The following is a 24,268-nucleotide window of genomic DNA, read 5'->3' as shown; positions in this document are numbered from 1 at the left end:
GCCGCACACAGACCTACTAAAACAGCACTGGCAAAAAAATACACATAAATACACAAAATCATACTCAGAGGCTCTAAATAAAAACCTGCAAAAGCATCAGAGACCTCCAAAGCAGACACACAAACAACCTTTACTTCCCATCACAAACCAGACAACACATAAAACACAAAATTAGAGTGCCGCACAATCATAGCCCTTAAGGTAAAATAACATACCTAACACACTAGTAATAGGTGACTCTATAGTCAGGCACACTGATGTCCCACTCACTAGGCTGTACAAGCAGAAGGTTGCTGTTAGCTGCCTGTCAGGAGCCAGAATCTGCCACATAACACAAGCACTCAGGTCACTCCAGAACAAGTACAAATATGACTCTGTCATTGTTCATGTTGGTGTGAATGACCTGAGACATACCTCCCTGGACTACATGAAAAGAGACATGGAAGAGCTCTCTGATCATGTAGCCCAGGCTGGTATGACTGACCCTGAGTAGCATCCTGCCCTCAACAAGAATGATACCTCAGTATAAAGAAAAAATGATCAATTTCAACAATTAGCTAAGCATCTGGTTTCATTCAAAGGGATCCAGTGTCTGTCAGCCTGGGATGACATGCTTGACAAGCCGCATTGCTTCACAAGAGATGGCTTGCACCTGTCCCACCTAGGCTTTCAAATACTGGCCAAGGATCTTGCTGCCCCCATAGTGCCTTTTTTTAGGCAAGGCTCAAAAGTCAAACCCACCTCTGTAAACAGCACAATTAACAAAAAACTGAGGGTTATGCTACTCAATGCCAGGAGTTTAAATCTCAAAATGCACTTTCTCAAAGCACTCCTCAGTATGGAGAACGTCGACATCTGTGCAGTAACTGAAACCTGGTTCAAGGCTCCAGAGAGCACCCCAGCACTACTGGGCTTCAACTCATACCACACATTTCAGCCACAGAATGTGGACTGAAACACAAAAGGAGGGGGTGTATCCATATTCATCAAGGATACCTACACCTCCAGGTTAGTGGCACAGCATGATACCTCTGAGGTCATCCATGTGCAACTAACATCAGGCAAATCTGCAATGCAAATTGTGGCCTGCTACAGATCACTCTCCATGACCCAGGACCACCACTCCACCTTTCTGGAGACAGTGGAAAACATGAAGGTCCTACCGAACACACTGATATTGGGCAATTTCAATTACCCTACCATTCACTGGGAAAACTACTTGAGTACAAATTCCCAGGCCCAGTGCTTCCTGGAATTCATCAACTCAAATGCCCTGGATCAGCTGGTAAACTTCTCTACCAGAGGTGAAAACATATTAGACCTGGTCATCACCAACATGGGTGACAGGTGTTCCACACCGGAGTTCAACCCATCACGGGTTAGATCAGACCATAAACTAATCACTCTGGATGTCCACATCCCACCACCACCCCCAACTAAGGAAATCATAGTAAAAAAACTTTTCTAAAGCAAACTTCACCTTACTTAAGACAGAGATGGTAAGTTTCACAGCCCCCACGCTAAAGGATAATGCGTCCCAAGATGCAGAACCTTTACAAATGCACTCTATGAGCACCTACAAGGATGCATGGATCATGCCATCCCTAGCAAAACCAAGACACACTCCTCTAAAAGAAGGAAACCAGTTTGGTGGTCCCCTGCAATAAACAGGCTATACTATAGAAGGAGGAAACTAGTTCAGAAAAAAAGCAAATCCCAAGAAGGAAAGACATCCCTGATCAGTATCAGTAAGAAACTAAGGTCCCTCATGAAATCATCCAAGGCTAACTTCGAAAGAAAAATAGCCAAGGATTCAAAAGATAACCACAAAGCCTTCTTTAGCTATGTTAAGAATTTAAGTGGCAACTCGCAGATATGCACTGAACTACTGCAAAATAGCACAGAATATACAGAACCTACTGATCTTGCCAACATCCTGGCAGATAGATTCAGTGCAAACTTCACCCCTCTTACCTCTAAAAGAGCCCACAACAATACCGGAAAAGTGTAGTGTGCCAAACATCACAGACGCACAGGTAAAACAGCCTTTTCAAAAGCCAAAAACACAGAATCAATGGGACCAGATGGTATCCCAGGCTGCGTCTTGCACGAACTACAGAACAAACTAACCCCCCACCTAAACACGCTGTTCAACCTCAGCCTCTCCACAGGCTACATGCCCATAGAATGGTGCACAGCAACAGTTATTCCTCTCCACAAAGGAGGGGCCACAACTGACCCTAGTAACTATCACCCCATAAGCCTGACTAGCCTGGTCTAAAAGGCTATGGAGTGCATCATCATGGAACTAATTAACAAAGACATTGGGAACCTCCAAACACTTGACCCAACCCAGTTCGGCTTTGTTAAGGGAAGATCATGCCTACTAAACCTGGTTGATTTCTTCGAGACAGTCACCAAGGCCATAGATGAGGGAAAGGTGGTTCACACAGCCTACCTTGACCTCGCCAAGGCTTTTGACACCATTCCCCACTCGGGTATTACAGAAAACCTCACCAGCCTGAACATAAACCCCTACATCATGAGATGGGTTGCCAACTGGCTTACAGACAGAACTCACATGGTAAGAATAGTGGGCTCCAGGTCCGACTCTAAACCAGTCACAAGTGGTGTCCCGCAAGGCTCAGTCCTGGGACCCCTACTGTTCAGCATATACTTCTCAGAAGTACAGGCAAACACAGGAGGACTATGGCTAACCAAGTTTGCCGATGACTGCACACTGGGAGCTATAATTGACTCTCCAGCAGACATGGACATCCTCTAAAAGGGCTTTACTGAGACAGACAACTGGTGTAAAAGTCATGGCCTCAAAATAAATGCCAAAAAATGCATAGTCATCCTGTTTGGGAAAAACAAAACACCCACGAATTACCACATAGGTGGCAGCCCCATTAATATAGAAGAGGTAATAAGAGATCTGGGGACCCAGGTAGATAGTAATCTCTCCTTTGACAATCATATTGTCAAAGATGTTAGGAAATCTTTCTATGTCACCCATCTAATTACTAAAGGGTTCGCATCTAGAAATAAAGAGGTTATAGTGCCCCTCTACTTGTCACTCATTAGACCCATCATAGAGTAGAATGCCCCATTTGGGATGTACGTCACAAGACACTTCCAACAGCTGGAAAGGCCACAAAAGTACCTCACCAAGAGGATTACTGGCCTCAAACATATGTCCTATGCAGCCCGACTGAAAAAATTCCAGCTGTACTCAGTGGCATATCGCTTACTCAGAGGGGATCTCTTCCTGACTTACAAAGCCATGTCCAACTCAGAATTGATAGACATGCTCCACCTAAGGAAATCCAAGTCACTATGAGCCACGCGCTCTAGTGAGCTAAACTTCACCTCAACAATAAATAGAACATGCTGGAGGGATAGATTCCTGTCACAGAGACTCCCCATGCTTTGGAACAAAATTCCAAATTACATCAGGCAGAGCCCCTCACTAACACTCTTCAAGAGAAACCTTGATGAGTGGATGGGTTACAGAAAATACACCCCTGGGATCACTTCATTGGCTCTGCTTGACAGAGGATCAGTTAATTAATCAATGGGGTGGAGAAAGCTGACATACTCTGGCTAGGCTTATAAGTGCCCTCGGGCAGATAGCTGAGTACCCACCTATGAACCTATAAGTTTACTGTCAGCTGCCTGTCGGGTGCCAGGATCCGCCACATAACCCATGCACTCAGTTCACTCCACAACAAGTACAAATATGACTCTGTCATTGTCCATGTTGGTGTGAATGACCTGAGATGTACCTCCCTGGACTACATGAAAAGAGACTCGGAAGAGCTCTCCAATCTTGTAGCCCAGACAGGCATGACCCTGTCCCTGAGTAGCATTCTGCCATCGCCCAGAATTATACCACAGTACAAGGACAAAATGATTGACCTCAGCAATTGGCTAAGCTTCTGGTGTCATTCTAAGGGGATCCAGTATCTGTTGGCTTGGGATGACATAGTCAACAGACCATGATGGTTTGCCACAGATGGCCTGCACCTGTCGCCCCTGGGATTCCAGATACTGGCTAAGGATCTTGCCAGCCCTATATTGCCTTTTTTAGGCAAGGTTCAAATGACAAATTCACCACCATAACAGGAACAGGCAAGCAAAAACTGAGGATAATGCTATTCAGTGTTAGAAGTCTAAATCTCAAAATGCACATACTCGAGGCACTCCGTAAAATGGAGAACATCGATATCTATGCAGTGACTGAGAACCTGGTTCAAGGCTGCAGAGATCACCCCTGCACTTCCAGGCTATATCTCATACCACACTTTTTGGCCATGTAACCTGGAACAAAATACCAAAGGCGGAGGTGTGTCCATATTCATTAAGGATATCCACACCTCCAGGCTAGTTGCTCAGCATAATGCATCCGAGGTTATCCAAGTGCAACTAACTCTGGGCAAAACTGCAATCCAAATTGTAGCTTGCAACAGATCACCCACCATGCGCCAGGATTCCCACTCCTCTTTTCTTGATGTACTGGAAAATATTAGGGTTCAACCAAACACCCTAATAATGAGAACTTCAACTACCCCACCATTAACTTGGAAAACTACTCTTGTACCAACTCCTTAGCTCAACACTTTCTGTAATTCATAAACTCCAATGCCCTGGATCAACTTATCCACACCCCCACCAGGGGCAACAAGATCCTAGACCTAGTCATTACCAACATGAGTGACCAGTGTTCCACACCTGAAGTCAACTCCTCGTTGGTCCAATCCAACCATAAGCTAATCACCCTTGATATCCACATCTCGCCCACACCCCCTATTAAGGAAACCACTGCAAAACATTTCTCCAAAGCCAACTTCATGCTTCTTAAGACTGAAGTGAAGAACTTCATGACACCTATGCAAATGGACAATACAGTTACAACTGCTGAATCTTACACAAATACACTCTATAAGCACTTACACGAGTGCATGGATTGTGCTATCCCAAACAGAAACAAGATGTTATCTTCCAAAAAAAAGGAAGCCAATTTGCTGGTCCCCTGCCATAAACAAACTGTACAACAGAAGAAATAAACTGTTGCAAAAGAGAGTAAAATCCCATGAGTGGAGGAGCTCCCTGGTCAGCCTCAGTAAGAAGCTGAGATCCCTTATAAGATCCTCCAAAGCTAGCTACGAAAACAAAATCGCCACTAATTCTAAGGACAACCACAAAGCATTCTACAGCTGAATCTCGATAGCAACACTCAGATCTGCTCTGAGATACAGCACAACGACATGAAAATTACAGAACCGACTGATATTGCTAACATCCTTGCAAATGGGTTCAGTGCTAACTTTACCCCCCTCACCCCCTAAAGGGCCCATATCTATACAGGAAGAATGCAGAGTCCCTGTAATCACAACTACACAGGTAAAAGCTGCACTCTCTAAAGCCAAAAACACAGCATCCATGTGACCGGACAACATCCCAGGCTGCATTTTACATGAACTTCAGAACAAACTGGCTTCCCACTTAAGCTCCATGTTCAATAATAGCCTCGCATCAGGCTTTGTGCCCACTGAATGGCACACAGTAACAGTTATCCCACTCCACAAAGGGGAAGCCACCACTGATCCCGGGAACTATCGACCTATTAGCCTGACAAGCCTGGTCTGCAAAGCCATGGAACATATCATCATGGAACTCATAAACAAAGACATTGGTAACCTCCAAGCTCTGGATCCCATGCAGTTCGAGTTTGTGAAAGGCAGATCATGCCTCCTGAATCTGATCGGCTTCTTTGAGGCAGTCACTAGATGAGGATAAGGTGGTTCACACAGCCTATCTTGACCTCGCCAAGGCTTTTGACACAATCCCCCATTCTGGAATTATAGCTAAACTCACTAAACTAGGTATAAATCCCTACGTCTCAAGATGGGTTGCCAATTGGCTCAGTGACAGAACCCACACTCTAAAAGTTGCAGACTCCAAATCTGACCTTAAACCAGTGACAAGTGGAGTACCACAGGGTTCAGTCCTGGGACCTATCCTGTTTGGTATATACTTCTCTGAAGTACAGGCTAACACAGAAGGCCTCTGGCTAATGAAGTTTCCAGATGACTGCAAACTAGGAGCCATAGTCAAGTCCCCAAATGATGTGGATATCCTACAGAAGGGCCTTGCAGAGACAGGTGCCTGGTGTCAGAGCCATTGCCTCAAGCTCAATGCCAAAAAATGCAGTGTCACCCTCTTTGGAAAAAACTCTGTACCTATGAATTTCCACATAGGCAGCAATCTACTTAACACCGAATGTGTGATAAGAGACCTTGGGACCCAGGTGGACAGTAGTCTTTCCTTTGATAGTCACATCGCCACAGTAGTCAGGAAGTCGTTCTACATGGCACACCTCATCATAAAAGGGTTCTCATCCAGGAAAAAAGAGGTAATTGTTCCCCTCTACTTGACACTCATTAGACCCATTATAGAGTACAATGCCCCTTTTGAAATGTACCTCACAAGACATCTGCAGAAGCTGGAAAGGCCACAGAAGTACCTCACACAGAGGATTACTGGCCTCAAACAAATGCCCTACACTGACCATCTCAAAAAACTCAAGCTTTATTCCGTAGCATATCGCCTGCTCCGAGGTGATCTCTGCCTAAGATAAAAAGCTATGTCAAACCCAGAGCTGTTGGACATGCTACACCTAAAGAAATCCCAATCCCTCTGAGCTACATGCTCTATGGACCTAAACCTTGTCACCATAATAAACAGGACATGCTGGAGGGATAGATTCCTGTCCCAGATACTTCCCATACTCTGGAACAGGCTACCCATTTATGTCAAGCAAAGTTCTTCATAAGCACTCTGCAAGAAAAATCTTGATGAGTGGATGGGAAATAGGAAATACACCCCGGGGATCACTTCTGTGTCTCTGCTAGACAGCGGCACAGGAAAATAACTTTGTTGGGTGGCGTAAGCCAGTGAGCCTTGTTGGCTAGGCTTACATAGGCCCTTGGGCCGATAGCCTAGTAATTACCTATGAACCTATGAACCTATGAACATTGGATAAGAATGCACACATATATCCAAGGACACCACACTATAATATGCCAAAAGTACACATACATAGATGTGTGAAAGAGAGTGACAGTGACCAAGAACCTTCCATCATGAGGCCTGTCCCAGCCAGCATGCAGCCAAATGGCTACAACCACATGATTTGTAAATGTGACTCACCGTAGACATTTGCCTCAGAAATCCCTCTGCATTATAGACTCTGTGGTGCTAGTGCTAACTGTGCAACATGACTCTACAAGGCAGTAGTCATCTAGCAGTTGTATACATGTACCTGTGAAATATAAATCTGTGTGTGCCTGAGTGTGGTGTGTCTGCCTCTAGATGAATGGGTTATGGCCCATGCACACAAACTGCCCTCCCAATTCCCCTACTATGTCAAGCCTGCTGATGTCAGTCACTTTGAAATATACCTTTGGGTAAAGTGTATCCCAGTAATCTCTGTGGCACATCCTATAACTGTGTAGTGCTGTAGTGTGATAAACTAGTTAGGTAGTAGTTCTAATACCAGATGTGACAACTGTGTGTGTTTGTGTGCGTAGGAATCAATGCCTTTTTAGACTAGTCACAATCACTACAATTCAAATGCCCTACTTTGGCATGGCTGCTGATGTCATTCACTTTGAAATAAACCTTTGGGGAAGGAGTAGCCCAGTAATTTCCGTGGCACATTCTATAACTGAGTAAAGCTGTAGTGTGATACACTAGTTAGGTAGGAATTTTATTCCCAGACAAGGCAAGTCTGGATGTTTGTGTGTGTGTTAGTTTGTCTTTGTAGGAAGCAATGCTTTTGAGGCCATTCATAGTCACTACAACCTCCAGTGCCTTTCTTTGGCAAGCCTGCTGATGTCGTTCACTTTGAAATACACCTTTGGGGAAGGAGTAGCCCAGTAATCTCTGTGACATGGCCTATAACTGCATAATGCTATAATGTGATAAACTAGTTAAGTAGGAGTTTTATTCCCAGACATGGTATGTTTGGGTGTGTGTTAGTTTGTCTGTGTAGGCCGCAATGCTTTTGAGGCCATTCACAGTCACTACAAACTCCAGTGCCCTTCTTTGGCAAGCCTGCTGATGTCATTCAATTTGAAATATACCTTTGGGGAAGGAATAGCCCAGTAACCTCTGTGGCATGGCCTATAACTGCATAATGCTGTAGTGTTTTAAACTAGTGAAGTAGTAGTTTTATTCCCAGACATAGCAAGTGTGGATGTTTGTGTGTATGTTAGCTTGTCTGTGTAGGGAGCAATGCTTTTGAAGCCATTCACAGTCACTACAACCTCCATTGACCTACTTTGGCAAGCCTGTTGATGCCATTTACTTTGAAATACACCTTTGGGGAAGATGTAGTCCAGTAATCTCCATGGTGTGTCCTATAAAAGTGTAATGCTGTAGTGTGATATAATAGTTCAGTAAGGGTTCTATTCTGAGACCTGGCAAGTGTGGATGTTGGTGTGTTTGTAGTCGGTGTAGGGAGCAATGCTTTTGAGGCCATTCACAGTCAATATAACTTCCATTGCCCTACTTTGGCAAGCCTGCTGATGTCACTCCCTTTGAAATAAACCTTTGGGGAAAAAAGTAGCCCAGTAATCACCATGGCACATCCTATAACTGTGTAATGCTGTAGTGTGAGAAACTAGTTATGTAGGATTTCTATTTCCAGACTCGGCAATTTTGTTTTTCTGTGTAGGGAGCAATGCTTTTGAGGCCATTCACAGTCAATACAACCTCCATTGCCCTTATTTGGCAAGCCTGCTGAAGTCATTCCCTTTGAAATGCACCTTTGGAGAAAGAGTAATCTGGTAATCTCCATGGTGTGTCCTATAACAGCGTAATGCTGTAGTCGTGATATACAAGTTTGGTAGGAGTTTTATTCCCAGACATGTCAAGGGTGTTTGTTTGTGTAGGGAGCAATGCTTTTGAGGTCATTTGCAGTCAATACAACCTCCATTGCCCTACTTTGGTAAGCCTGCTGATGTCATTCCCTTTGAAATACACCTTTGGGGAAGGTGAAGTACAGTAATCTTCTTGGGGAGTCCTAAAACTGTGTAATTCTATAGTGTAATAAACTAGCTAAATAGGACTTCTATTCTCAGACATGGAAAGTTTGTTTGTCTGTGTAGGGAGCAATGCTTTTGGGGCCATTCATAGTCAATACTACCTCCATTGCCCTTATTTGGCAAGCCTGCTGATGTCATTCCCTTTGAAATACACCTTTGGAGAAAAAGTAGTCCAGTAATCTCCATGGTGCAGCCTATATCACCATAATGCTGTAGTGTGATATACTAGTTTGATAGGAGTTCTATTCCCAGACATGGCAAGTGTGTTTGTTTGTCTGTGTAGGGAACAATGCTTTTGAGGCCATTCACAGTCAATACAACCTCCATTGCCCTACTTTGGTAAGCCTGCTGATGTCATTCCCTTTGAAATACACCTTTGGGGAATGCGTAGTACAGTAATCTTCCTGGTGTGTCCTATAACAGCGTAATGCTGTAGTGTGATATACTAGTTCGGTAGAACTTCTATTCCCAGACGTGGCAAGTGTATGTGTTTGTTTGTCTGTGTAGGGAGCAACGCTTTTGAGGCCATTCACAGTCAATTCAACCTCCATTGCCCTACTTTGGCAAGCCTGCTGATGTCATTCCCTTTGAAATACACCTTTGCGGAAGAAGTAGTCCAGTAATCTCCATGGCACGTCCTATAACTGCATAATGCTGTAGTGTGATAAACTGGTTAGATAGGAGTTCTATTTCCAGACATGGCAAGTGTGGATGTGTGTGTACCTGTGTAGAGAGCAACGCTTTTGAGGCCATTCACAGTCAATACTATCTCTATTGCCATTCTTTGGCAAGTCTGCTGATGTCATTCCCTTTGAAATACACCTTTGGGGAAGGAATAGTCCAGTAATCTCCATGGCGCATCCTATAACTGTGTAATTCTGTAGTGTGATAAACTAGTTAGGTAGGAGTTCCAATCCTGGATATGGCAACTATGAGACTTGGTGTGTGAGAGTGTGTGTGTTTGTCATTCGTATCTTGTGTGGAGGTGAGTGTGTAATAACTGGACTCACTGTGGAGCGGGTTTTGCAAATTTCTTATATGGTGGGCGTATTATATATCACAAAGTCCACCTTACAAGGATAACAGATGTCAAACAGCAGAGAAAATGGTGTTGTCTATCCATACCCCTACATGTAACATCAAGGACTGGCGAACAAATTAGGCAACCCTTGTATTATCCAGAGAACACTCTCAACCCATGTCTTATACACAAACACACTCGCCTAGGCAACAACTGGTAGTACCCTGCATATTGCCCACAGATAGTAACCATGGTGTGATTGCAGTGGACTCCAGAGGGCATGGAACCCTGTCCCATCACTACAAAAGGCACATAATTGCAGACAGGGAGCCTTCACTATGTTCCCCACCGGACGCCACCAACAACTGTAGTGCCATCAAATGTGACCCACCAAGGACATACCACACCTTAAACACATGCCCTGCATGGACATATGCCACTAACACCAGGGAATACCTGTATCATGCTATCAATATAGGTGCAGGGTCAACCTGGTGTCCATTACCAGTTCTCGCCACATTATGCCAGGACTGGCACATCTGATGATAACAATCTGTGCACACAACATGGGCCAGGCAACCCAGGTAGAGTTCCACATGTCACTGAACAAGCATGTGGGACATGTGCACATCCCAGACACTGTCCATATTATGGACTATAGAATGCATACATGGCAAGCATTGCACAGCACTGGCTACACACAATAGTAACCCAGATGACTGGATGGTGAATACAATACGCACCTGTGTGGGCCAATCCAGACACTACACCACTGAGTCACACTGCAGACCATTTTCATATGGCCTGATGCCAAGGTATACCCTTCACCTAGCCTTGCGCAGCTTTCTGTTACAGTCAACCACTACACACCTGTGAAGCAATGCACCCATGCATGTCAGTACTAGCACCCTGTGTCTGTGTGTGGAGGATAATGCTTTTGACCACATTCACACTCACTACAACTCCCACTGGCCTACTGAAGCATGCCATCTGATGTCAGACACCTTCACATACCCTTTGCCAATATATCATCCGGATAACCCCTGTGGTGCATGTGATACCTGCATATTACTGTATTGTGGCAAACTAGCTATTTAGGAAGTCTATTCTTGATCTTGCCAACTGTGTTAATGTGAGTGAGTCACTGAGACAGTGTGGCTGTTTTGACATTGACACCTGTTTATGTGGACAGGCACGTGTACTACACCTACCTTATTGCTCCTATATCACTGTTGCAGATATCACTCACCATCAGATATACCTTTGGACAGCTCCCTGACATGTAAGCTATGTGCCACATGCAATAACTGCATAGACATGTGATAGCAATACATAGTCAGTCAGGGATTTGAAACCCCGTACTGGTAAGTTTGTGACCCAAACATGCATAGGTTTTACTCTCCCACCCCTCACTGACTTACTTTGTCTCTGTCTCTCTCTCTCTCTCTCTCACTCCCTCTCTGGTTGATGTAGAGAAGTACACCTGCTTTGCTTAGGCAGCAAATGCAGTGCCCCTCTAGCTGATTGCATGTGGAACAGCTGTGGTAACATTCCCATAACCAATTGCATGGAAACACACTGCAATATATATGAACATCATGTGTGTGTTGGGCCTTTTCATTCACTGTGAGCAGGACCTCAATTTGGTGTTTGGCAAACAGTATCACACATGGGATTGGTATTTACCTCTAACAACATACACTGTGGAGATAGGCCAACAAACAGGAGGGGGATGTGCCAGACATGACTACAGAATGTAAGTGTTGCTCTTCTGCATTTGGAGTTATGCTGGTTTAACAGGGTGTGTGTGGAAATGGCTGGTCTACATGATTTAATACCTGTCATGACAGTGTTATGTGTTTGGGGAAACTCCCACATGTAGGGTTATCTGCAGACTGGGTAGTGTGTGGAGTCTTATGTTTCTTGTGTTACTCACAGAACACCTATCTTAGAACTGCAGAAGCATAGTCTGAGGATTGCAGTCAGTACATGGTGACAGCCATGAGAGTTACTGACTTTGTATGTCTCATAGGACATATGTCACAACAAACCCTGGTATGACAGTAAATGTATGAGGGTATCACAGCACCATGCCAATATTGGCCCAGTGTTTGTGGCTCCAGCCACAAGTCTGTCAACCTTTGTACATATGTCATGCAGTAAGAGGTGCATATATTCTGTGCACCATTATTTATTGACATCATACCTGATAACAAGCCATCAGATATCAGACTGCTAGACATGTTATGTATAGTAGGGGTTATTTCTGAGGATATAATCTGGACATTCTGTGGTTGTATGTACAGTACTGGGATCTGTGTACTTATGGTGATTGTCGACAGTATGTGTATTGTGCATATGTACCTTGGCCTGTGCACAGAATGTTTTAGATGCCATTGTTCTTGATCCTGTTCTATCTGATATTACATGCTGCTCCAACGCATGGTACCCTATCGGCTCACATGTCTGTAGGGCCAAACGCACACGTGTCCAATACCACAGACAGGCATTGGACCACACTGTGTCGTGACCCAGTTTATGTCCGGTTAGTGTATGAGTGACACATATGAGGTTGGTGTTTATCAGACAGTCCATATAGTGTCATATTAAGCTTGCATACCATATGTGGCTGTGGCTGTGTTCACACTGGTTGTGGGTATACACTTTCTCACAGGTGTCTGTTACTCTATGCTGTGACATGTGTGTAGATCCTGCTTTATTTGTAGGTACGTGTATTCTCCCATACAAAATGCAGTCCAGTGTTGCGGCAGTCTGCCTGTAGTTTGCACAGTGCTTTGTTACATGCCTAGCAGCTTAGTGTAATTACCCAGTGTGCTTATGTCCAGTTATTTGCAAGACATACTGCTGCAAGGCCATCATAACTGTTGTATATTTCTGAAAAAGAAGTAGGATTCTGTGCAGATGCATGTCACTAACTACTGGGTAGTATGAGGCCATGTGACCTCTGTACCACCAGGTATTATGTGTCAGGACAGACTGGCTTGTGTGAATGCATAAACTGTGTGGGCATATGTAGTCCAGTATTTAAATGATATACCCATATAAATGGATGTTAACATCCACATTGTCAGACATGGTCCACATGTCTTGCACAAAGGGGATCTGTGTACACCTCTGGACTAACCACAGAGTGCCAGACTGTCCACATATATTGGTTATATCTCTGCTGTAGTCCACAGGATCATTACTGTGCTAGCAGTGGTACTGTACTATGATGTCCTTAGGATGTCTGTCAGTAACCAATGGCGTACATGTCAAAAGCAGATGTGACCTCCCACACACAACATGTCTGTTAAGACAACCCCTGTTACAGTAGCAACAGTTTACATATATACCTGCAACACATACATGACATCCCCTTGCACTAGGAGGTTGGGACTATTGGTGCTGAGGTAGGACTCCACTTCATGTTCTGGACATATGGTAAACCTACATGTGAATATATATATATATATATATATATATATATATATATATATATATATATATATATATATATATATATATATATATATTCATATAGATATATACATATACGGTTTACCAACATAATGTTGAATGCTAAATGGTTGAAACTGAATTGGTTGGACAGACTATATTAAATGAACAAAATGCTGAAATAAAATTAGTCTTAACACACAATGTTGAAAGTATTGAATTTGCCCATTTCTGCACTGTAGTGCAATCTTGGAAATGATATATTTATTTAGGGGGGGTGCACAGCCTCCCACATTGGGTGGTGCAGGAGGGCATAGCTCCCCTGCAAAATAGTAGGGTTGATCTCATTACTTTTTCAATGAAATGACTGTAGACATTTTGATAATTCAATGTTTTGGGTTGAGATGTTATTTTTCAACCAAATGACTATTAGACATTATGAAATTCAACATTATGTCGGTAAACCCACATATACACATCTGCATACATATATGGATATATATATATATATATATATATATATATATATATATATATATATATATATATATATACATATATATTTACATATATATATACATATACAAACTCAAACATATACATGTACACAGCTATATATGTCAACACATATACAGATATATAGATATATATGCACATATAGTTATGGATATCTACATATATATCGACATAAATAGGTATATCTAATTAGATGTGTATGCACATATAGATATCTACACACACATATATATATATATATATATATATATATATATATATATATATATATCGACATAAATAGGTATATCTGTGCACATAGGATGTGCATACATAATATGTGAAGTGACAGATATATTAGAAAAACAACTATCTTCACAGCTGTCATGGTGCAGTGGTTAACTGTTGTGACTATAGTGTACAAGGTTCTGGCTTTAAGACCTGCAAAAGTTGTTTATTTTGTTGCTGGGCAGAACAAGGGTTTTTGGATATAGAGTGGTTAAGGCAGTTTTGAGCAGCTTTAAGTGCGTTTGCACAAAGCTAAGTGGTGCTTACGTATGGCTAAATGTATGGGCGCTTACATCATGTAGGCTTTGCATACCAGTGCACAAAAGTGCTCAGCTGTCATATTGCAGCAATGCTGACACCTGCAAAGCATGGCTCAGCCCTGGTAACCAGTGCTCACATCCCAGTCTGATAACATAGCAGGGTAATGACATCTGTAATAAGTGTATGTAATGCCATGTACAAAACATGCTTCTGTGTGTCGTCATTACAGTAGCAAGGAGTGTGAGTATCATGCCTGGGACACTCAAGTATATAAGACCTGTACATCACTCTTATCCATGTGAATGTGATACATACATGGGTAGTAACCCTGGTTATGTGCCGTCACACTGGCATGTAGTGTATAATGGCGTTACTACTGTTGACAGTGCTTTCCCAGGCAAGAGTGGATTGCTAAATGTAGTACTGACAACAAGCACTCCTGCTGGCATAACTGGACTCTGAGGCCTCACTGTCATGTTCCTGATGTGTGAGCTGTGTCACAGTATATATCCCCTACTGGATAATGATCTGACATGTGGAAAGTAACTGTAGACTACTGTCTGTACAGCACATGTCAGTGAGGGCTTCCAACATGTAGTAATGGCATATGTATTGGTGTCAGACATCTTGTCTGTTGACGCATTCATCCTACTGCATAGCTACTTGCCAAGATGATGTCTGTCAGTCCCTGTACCGATGTGCAGATGGCAGGTATCCAGCTTGGATACATACAGGCAACCTATGCTTGTCTGCCCAGCTGTGTTATAACTGGCACATATAGAAGACAACACCCTGTATGCACCACATGCCACAAGTACCTCCACTACACTACCACAGTCAACAGAAACATTCTTGGGTACAAGTCTCCATCACAGACACTAACCATGTGTTGTAATACATGTTGCATACATGTCAACTGGATCACCTCAGTGGCCGTTTTCAGGAGACACCCAGAGGGTTGGCTGATGGATGTCACTCTCACCCTGAGGGTCACCACAGTGGTGTCTGTTGATAGATTGCCTGCTGGCACATGGCAGTTGGCATTATAGCACTGTACACACATCCCCTACACTTCCCATCTCTCCATGGACAATAACCAGAGACACACCTATGACCACCTGCAGCAATGCACCCCAGTACTGACACATGTGTATGTGTGCATTACTGAGGATAGCAGTGTCTGTGTGTTAGTACACTTGTAGTTGGGAATGCCATGAGGGTCTTCACACCTACTGCAACACCCATTGCCACAGTAAGATGTGGCTGCTGCTGAACTGGACATTATAGGTACCCTGTTACACTCCTTTTCCTAATGGCTATATGAGCCTTGCAGTACCAGCACAACAGTGTTGTACAAATGGGTCGATAGACATAGGATACCCATTGAGTTCTGGCAAGTGTGTCATGTGTGCATGTCTGTACATCTGTAGGGTACAGCATTCCGAGGCCACATACTCCTATTACAATACACATTGCCACACAGTAGTACAAATAGTGGTGTTACTGCCGATAGGCGAGGCATGACAATGCATCACCCTACTATGTCTGTGGCATGTGCATTGGATGCATATCCCTGTAGTACCACTGCTGGGATGGACAATGGGTTGTATCATAGTCATGGGCAATCTTTGATGGTGGGTATGTCAGAGTGTCATCATGGGTTCCAGTGTGTACAATATCCACTGTGGGGTATGGGTGCTGTGTACACTGTCATTACATCATGGTACACCCAGTACATGTCCCATATACCACTGTATGGTGACCACTGTCACCATCAACCATACAAGTAACTGATACCACAATCCAGCCCAGTTATGCATGTGCTGTGTGCAGCCTACCTGTAACACATTGGACACACTGACAAATTCGTTAGCACTGATAGGCCCAGGTCTCTTGGATGTGTGTCTGTCTATGTGTCTGTTAATATGTATATGATGGTATGTCACACTATGTATTCTCCGTATACAACCATTACATCCCGCATTAACATACTGTACATGTCTGGGGATGTTCTGCATGTAACATGTAACCTGGAACACACCTCATCCTAAACGCTGTGTGGTGTGTGCAATGAAAGCCACACACTTCAATAGCACTGTATACCTAGGTAAGGGTCTAGTCCCAGTGTTGCCAAGTAAGAGTGTGCATGTATGTGGACGGATCTACATCAGGCTACTGATTATACATGTCCCAGTGGATCACCTGTCCATGTGGCACAGGCAGTAACTGTTATACTAACCTGTGACATGTTCAATTGTACCCAGGATATGTCACAGCCATGATGTCACCACAGTGCCATACCCCTTGTGGGATATGACTGCAGACCATCCTCCTGCTGACACATGTACACCTACAACATAAATGGATAACATTATGGAGACCACAATCATTCAATGTTACTAACAGCTATAATGCAGCATGACTGAACAGCTACACTACCTGACATGTATGCATTACACATTACTCCTGACAACATGTTACACAGCAGTACATTGATACACTGTAGTACAGTCACCATATGCATCACAACCATATTAGCCTGTCCCTGCATCGATGTTATGGATGACAGGGATGTGGCACAGGTATCATCATATGCACAGGGTGTGTTGTTGGTTTGCCAGAGACCAAGGGTGGGCCATACGTTTGACACCATGTGTGTGGGTGAGGGGTGTAATTAGTTGAAATGAGCATGGTGATGTGGTGTGTGTAGATATGGGGTTGCCTAGGTGTGTTTGTATAGTGTGTGGGTATGCATGCACAGAGTTCTGCCATGTGGCAGCACTATACAGGTGTTTTTTGGACAGCTGCAGACCATACCTGGCAGGGTGTGCAATTCACCTCCTCCGACCATGGACATGCAGACTGTGCCTGCCAGGGGTTCCATAGGCATGTCCAGATACAGGCCTTGATGTGCTACTCTCCCCTGATAATGGCAGATGTCCGCTGGAACCAGGTCCCTCCTAAGACTGGCCAGGGCCATGTGCACATGGTCTGCTGTGGTGTGGTGTGGACAGCACCCCCCTGCAGTGCTGGGGCTAATACTGTCACAACGGGAGCACCTTGGTGTCCTAGCATGTCCATGTCGACTGCCAGCTGTTGGTATTGCTGGCCTACGTCCATGCTGGCATCGCCCCACTCCCACCACATGTTTGAACATGGACAAACCACAGGCAATGAGGCCCAACATCTCACCCAACCATCTATCCATGACCTCGGAATAATCATGGAGGGCACCAGAAAGTTCATGGAAGTTGTCACTTACAGATGAAAGAGCAGCTCTCTACAACATCAGGCCCTGTCTGGTGTACAGTTCAATACATGCCTGTGCCTCCATGACAGTCTAAAACATGTGCCTGGTGGTACCAGTTATGGCACTTCTGCCAGTGGCATGATGACCTGCAGCCCTACCACTGGCACCCTGGTACATCTGCCTATGTGTGCCCTGCTGGACATCTGGCTGTGCTTGCTGTGGCCAGACACAGTAGGCTAAGATACCACACTCTCCTGTGCACTGCCAGCAACCGGCAACTGTCCCTCTCCTATGACCACTGGTGATGGGGTATGTATAGGCACTGTAACTGTGTGCAGGTTTGGAATGGCTAAGAGGTGGATATCAAACAATGGTGCAGTTTCAGCCTCTGACAACCCCTTCTGTGCCTCAACAGTGCTATCATCATCTTCACTGTCTGTATGGACACCAACATCAGATTGCATGCAGGAGGGACCCTGACCCACCTTGCCACCTGTGGGGGAAAACAAGAAATACACTTTAAGACCTGTACAACATTGCATAACAGTACACACACACACACACACACACACACACACACACACACACACACACACACACACACACACACTGAAATTCCACCATAATACCTACCTGTCCCTGAGTTTACAGACAGTCCAATGTTTATTCACATAAGTTCCCCATCCTGCATCACACTTGGTAACATACACTCATTAATACCACTCATTAATGTATCATTCCTCTAAATGCCTAGACGAGTGATCACAATACAAGACCTGTTATTCCATTACCTCCTTGACTTGAGGGGAGTAGGTTTTACATGGCCTCACTGCTGTCATCCAGTATTCACCCTGGGTATGTTCGGACATCATGACCGTAGCCTCCATATGTTAGGTGCTACTACGTTCACTCCATAATGTCACGCACTGGAGTGTCATACGTAACTATTACTCAGTACATGCCAGATCTGTTGCTCAATCAACTTATCATGTGGACAACAGTAATATATGGATACACTCCCTGGTGTTGTCTAGTAATTTCCTCAATGCATCTGTAGTGCTGTATACATGGGTAGTCATTCACCTTTCTGCTGATTGCAATATTAAGGCTGTACCTGGTGTCTAGTTTCCTTCCCAATACGTGTTCCATGCTACAGACTTTATTATACTATCAGTTGTCCTGTGATTACATATCAGACAAGTATTCCTGGTGTCTCATGTGTCAGTCCATGTCTATGTACTGCATGATTCCAAAGGGAAGTACTGCCGTATGAACAACTCCACAATCACACATGTGCATACATGGACACCCACACAAACACACACACATGCACACACACACATCCTACATGCTTCAACCCCCCTCCACTCTACCAGATTGCACTTACAGACAAAATAGCCCCCCCACACACACACACACACACACACAAACCTACAAGTGAGGTTGCACAAAGATAATACACACAGTCCTCCCATTACCCGTCTGTCAACATGCATAACATATGGTACTCAACTGCATGCAGTGCAGCTATAGTCAATCCATGCTAGCAACAGTATACATGTGTGTGATACATGGGCTGTGTTAGTAGGTGATGCCCCTTCCCCTGGAAAACACTGCACCCATATACACAGTATTGCTGTGCACCTGTTCTGCACCCTGCCATGTACTGTGCACCACACCTCACAGGTGTACAAACCATTACTGAATGTGTATTACTGTGTCAGTTATGTCTGCTCTAATGCTCACAGCCCCTATGTGTTTGAGCGACACATACCTGGGATAATATGTGGACAGATGTAATTTGTAAATGCCTGATGTCTGGTTTACAGATCTCAACATCAGCGGTGCATGTATGACCAATATGATACTATTACACTGACAACCATCAGACCTTACTGTGGCTATGGGGAGTGTACACACCCTTACTGATATGACACACTATTCCTTGATATGCCATGGGGCCACATCACTGCATATATTAACATTACATGAGCCTGATATGTGACATATGTCCTGTACATTTACATGCAGTGTCTAAAGAATGTGTAGGTGTGCAGATGCTGACCACGATGCATACACGCAGTGGGTGCATATGTGTGCACACCATTATCATGACTTTATGTTACACCTATTGTTATGTGTACTATAGCAGTCACTATTCCTGGCAGAGATATACTACCGTGGGCCATTTGCATTTGCCAGTATATGGTCAGTCTGCCCTACACATGTCCCTCAACTCTGCATGATTGCAAGGTCTACTCATGTGCACATCCCGTGGAGTTCACACACTGCCGTCACTATTGCTGAGAAGTTAGGGTTACATCTGCCACAGTTCCTAACCTGACTGTGTGCAGATACAGCCATTCTTTGCATCCTTAGAACCTCTGCTGCAGTGCACTGGTGTGTCATGATGACACACCCTCCCCACCTTAAGCCATTTTACAAATGCTTGACAACTATGGCCTACACATGTGTGTCAGTTTGCAGTGTCCCAAACACTGAACACCATGTGTAACAGCCTAGTCCCTGCTACTGACTGGAAAACATACAGATATACACTGGCACCGGCACAATACAGATGGGGATGGTGGGCCTGAGGTGGGGTGAGGCATTGGTTGTGCAGCACCTGTATCTTACATAATACCATCTGTAGGTTTTCAACGTGGTCATGGTATACCAGCACACATTGCAATGCATGACTGTTGTGGACCTCTTCTGTTATGCATACACTACCTGTAGAGAGGCCTGGCTAATGTTTCCTGTGGTACAACTGTCACATCTGTTTACCCTAACCCATAGGCCATGCACTTGCAGAGTCCAGGCAATTGCTGACATGGGTACTATACAGCCAGTACTTGCTGGATATTCATGCTACCCCCTCAGTGCTGTGGCATGTTAGTGGGCAGCCCACATGACCAGTTTGCTACATGTGACAGCATTTGTCTTGGGTGGCCATCTGTTTATTTCCTACATCATTCCTGTCCCATGCATCCTTGCCACATATGTGATGGTCTGCACTGTTTGTCATGGCATATGCAATGGTGAGGTATGGCTACATGTGCAGCTCATGGGTGCTACCTGTTGGGTATGGAGCCTATGCCATGTCATGTAAGATGTGTGCAAGCCATGCCTGCCTCTGTTGCAGGTAAGTGTACACATTTGATGGCCAAGTGTCTTGGACAGCTGACCACTATGTGGTGTGACATTGGAGATGTATACTTGCTGAACATTGCATTTCCATGACAAATGCATGCAGGCAGTACCTCAACAGCTGCCTCCACAATATTTTCTCTGGAGTGTATGCATGCATATGCTTCCAGTGTTTGTGAAGGAATGTATTCCCCATATTTGCTGCCCTAACCTATGGTTGCATATTACACACTCTGTGCTCATGTTGGGACCACATTGCAGGTGTTAAGGGTTGTGGACCACAGTATTATGATATGCCATAATGTAGATCTGCAACAGTTGCCATTGTAATATGGGTATATACACTGTTGTAGCACTGTTTAAGGGTGATGTTTCACACATGTCCCAACTGTAGGCCATGTGTCCCACCATTATGTTCATTCCTGTGGACACATTTCAGAATGACAGGATGTTAGTTATCTTGCAGATGCCTGACATACCCGTCAGATACCCCATCATGGTCACCACTGTGATGCAGTGCAGCTAACAGCAACAATACGTGAACTTGTACGGCATGCAATATGGGTAGGTATGTTAGATGTTTGCAGGCAATATACCATAGCCATTACATGACTGGTGTATTGGCAAGCATGAACAAAATCCATACTCACCAGCTACAGGCTGCTGCCTTGGTGGTATACCAGAGAGACATACATAAAAGTGTGAGAGATGCAATTTCAATGGCCACAGCTGTGACATTGCTACAGGGTGGGTGCAGCATTACAGTACATCAACAGTACAAGTCCACAATACTACAGCTTATGCACATCTGTTTATTACTACTACTATGCAGCAACAGACTATATATATATATATATATATATATATATATATTATATATATATATATATATATATATAACATCTCACATATGCATGATCTACCACTGCAGATGCAGATGCAGATGCATATGCAACAGTGGTCTACTGATGTGCCCTATGACCTTACCTGCATGCTCCTCAGCCGGTGTGTGGGTAGCACCCACCTCCACAATGGTCTCCACCAGTTGTTGTGTGTGCGGGTGGGCAGGTGCCACAAGGCTTTATAGGAACTCCTCAACATGTGTCAGGGGGATGGATGGCATGACCCCCCCCCGTTGCGAGGTGATCCCCCAGACTGCAGCAGCACACCAATGGGTATTGTAAAGCAGGTCACTATAATGATGCCGGGCCTGCTCATAACTGTGGTTATGCAGGCCATCATTGACCCTGTGGATTAGATCATTCCACAGGGAGGTCCACTCCTGCTGCTCATGGGCTGTCCTGCTGAAGAGAACCTGATAGTGCTGTATCAAGTGGTTAGGAATAACCTCATTTTCTGCCACTGAATACACTGGTTACCGGCTGTGGGACATCTTGCCTGAAAGACATAAAGATGGAAACAGGTCTGAGCAACTCATACAGCAAGGTTACCATAGTTCTTAATACACATCTCTGTCTCTCCCCCACCATATCAGTGACAACAAACTGTTCACACAACTCAATAGGTATGGCTACAGCTTACCTACCATTGGGACATATATTGTATTGTACCACACTTTGTGCTATGTGTCTTTAGCCATGTTCCCTGTGGGGACACTATCATTGCTGGCCTGTTACAGACTTTTACACCTGCATTCCATTGTCAGGGTCACTATGGTTACATATATTCATGTGGTATGCTTGCTATGTGATTGCTGCACATCTGTCATTCTGTGTTATTAGGGATATCTATGCATGCTGTTAGACATGCTCCGGGATTGTGTGGACTATTATTATCCACATATGTTCCATAACAGTGACACAATAGCACGTTTAGGGAATAGCTTCCAGCAGAACCACCTCTTCCACCTCATCTGGCCATGTTACCAGGCCACATCACATGTGGGACCAACCCTGGGGCCTCCTCATCTACTGTTCCAGCACTATCTTCAGGTGGAACCACCTCAGGGGATGGTGCCCCCCCCCCTGGGGGAACACACAGACATGATCCTGTCACCTGAGGTCAGGTCCAGGGTCTGTTCCATAGGGGGATCCACATAAACTTGTGGGATGTGCTACAGCACCTTGAGGCCATCTGTACACAATCACAGGGTACACATGCTCCTTCTGCTCAGCCTCCAGGCCAGGGACATTGATGGCCATGAAACTGCTGTTGTGACTAGCAATGGGGTGGGGACCTTGTTCCCATTGTTTCCATATGGGGACTCATGGGGCTTCCACATCTCAGACCACGCACACCATCCAGGTTGTTTACCCACTACATGTGTCATATACCACCCCTGTAGGCTGCCCTCTATATCTACCAACCCAAACCACCTCCATAAATATACCTGCTATCCTTCTCCATATTCCCATTCCCAACTTCGCAGACAAGGGCAATGTGGTCCCAACAAGGGGTTCACATGTGACATAACCACCCATGTTGCACCTACTTACAGCTGTTTATATATATATATATATATATATATATATATATATATATATATATATGTGTGTATTGCTATGTGTGATGTTCCCTCACACATAGCATGCAGCACTGTGGTGGTAATATGGGGGCCATTCATTTACATACATATGTGTGTGTTTGTATATATGTAGACATACAGACACACACAATATATGTGTGTGTGTGTGTGTGTGTGTGTGTGTGTGTGTGTGTGTGTGTGTGTGTAGATATATTTTATGTTGTATATATGTGTTTATATATATATATATATATATATATATATATATATATATATACATGTACACATATACATACCTATACATATGGGGTACATTCAGACATCAGGTCCACAATCTCTAACTGGCCTTCCTGCACAGCTGCACTGCTCTGCCTTACTACAACACAGACAGGTGCCACATATGGACACAACCTAACATTAGGGGGTATATATATATAGGGGCAGTTTGCAGGTAAGCCTATTACACACCTATGGCATTTCATCTTGCTACAATACATGTTAACCTGAGTGTCCCGCAAGTGGTGGGCTCTGGAACCCACATGTCCATCATTATGGCATTATTTCCACCACCAGCTATTATATACACGATTTCCATTACACAACACTGGCTTACATCTTGTCAATCAGTGCTGCTCTGCACAGTTGATGGGTATGGCCCACTACCCACAGGGACAGACTCTATTGTCCATAGCAATTGTTCAGCTAAACATCATTACAACAACACCTGAAGGCACATATATATCATT

Source organism: Protopterus annectens, chromosome 3.part0 (genome assembly GCF_019279795.1).
Source record: "Protopterus annectens isolate FY-2018-M chromosome 3.part0, PAN1.0, whole genome shotgun sequence".
Lineage (NCBI taxonomy): Eukaryota > Metazoa > Chordata > Ceratodontiformes > Protopteridae > Protopterus > Protopterus annectens.
This window is presented reverse-complemented; position numbering follows the sequence as displayed.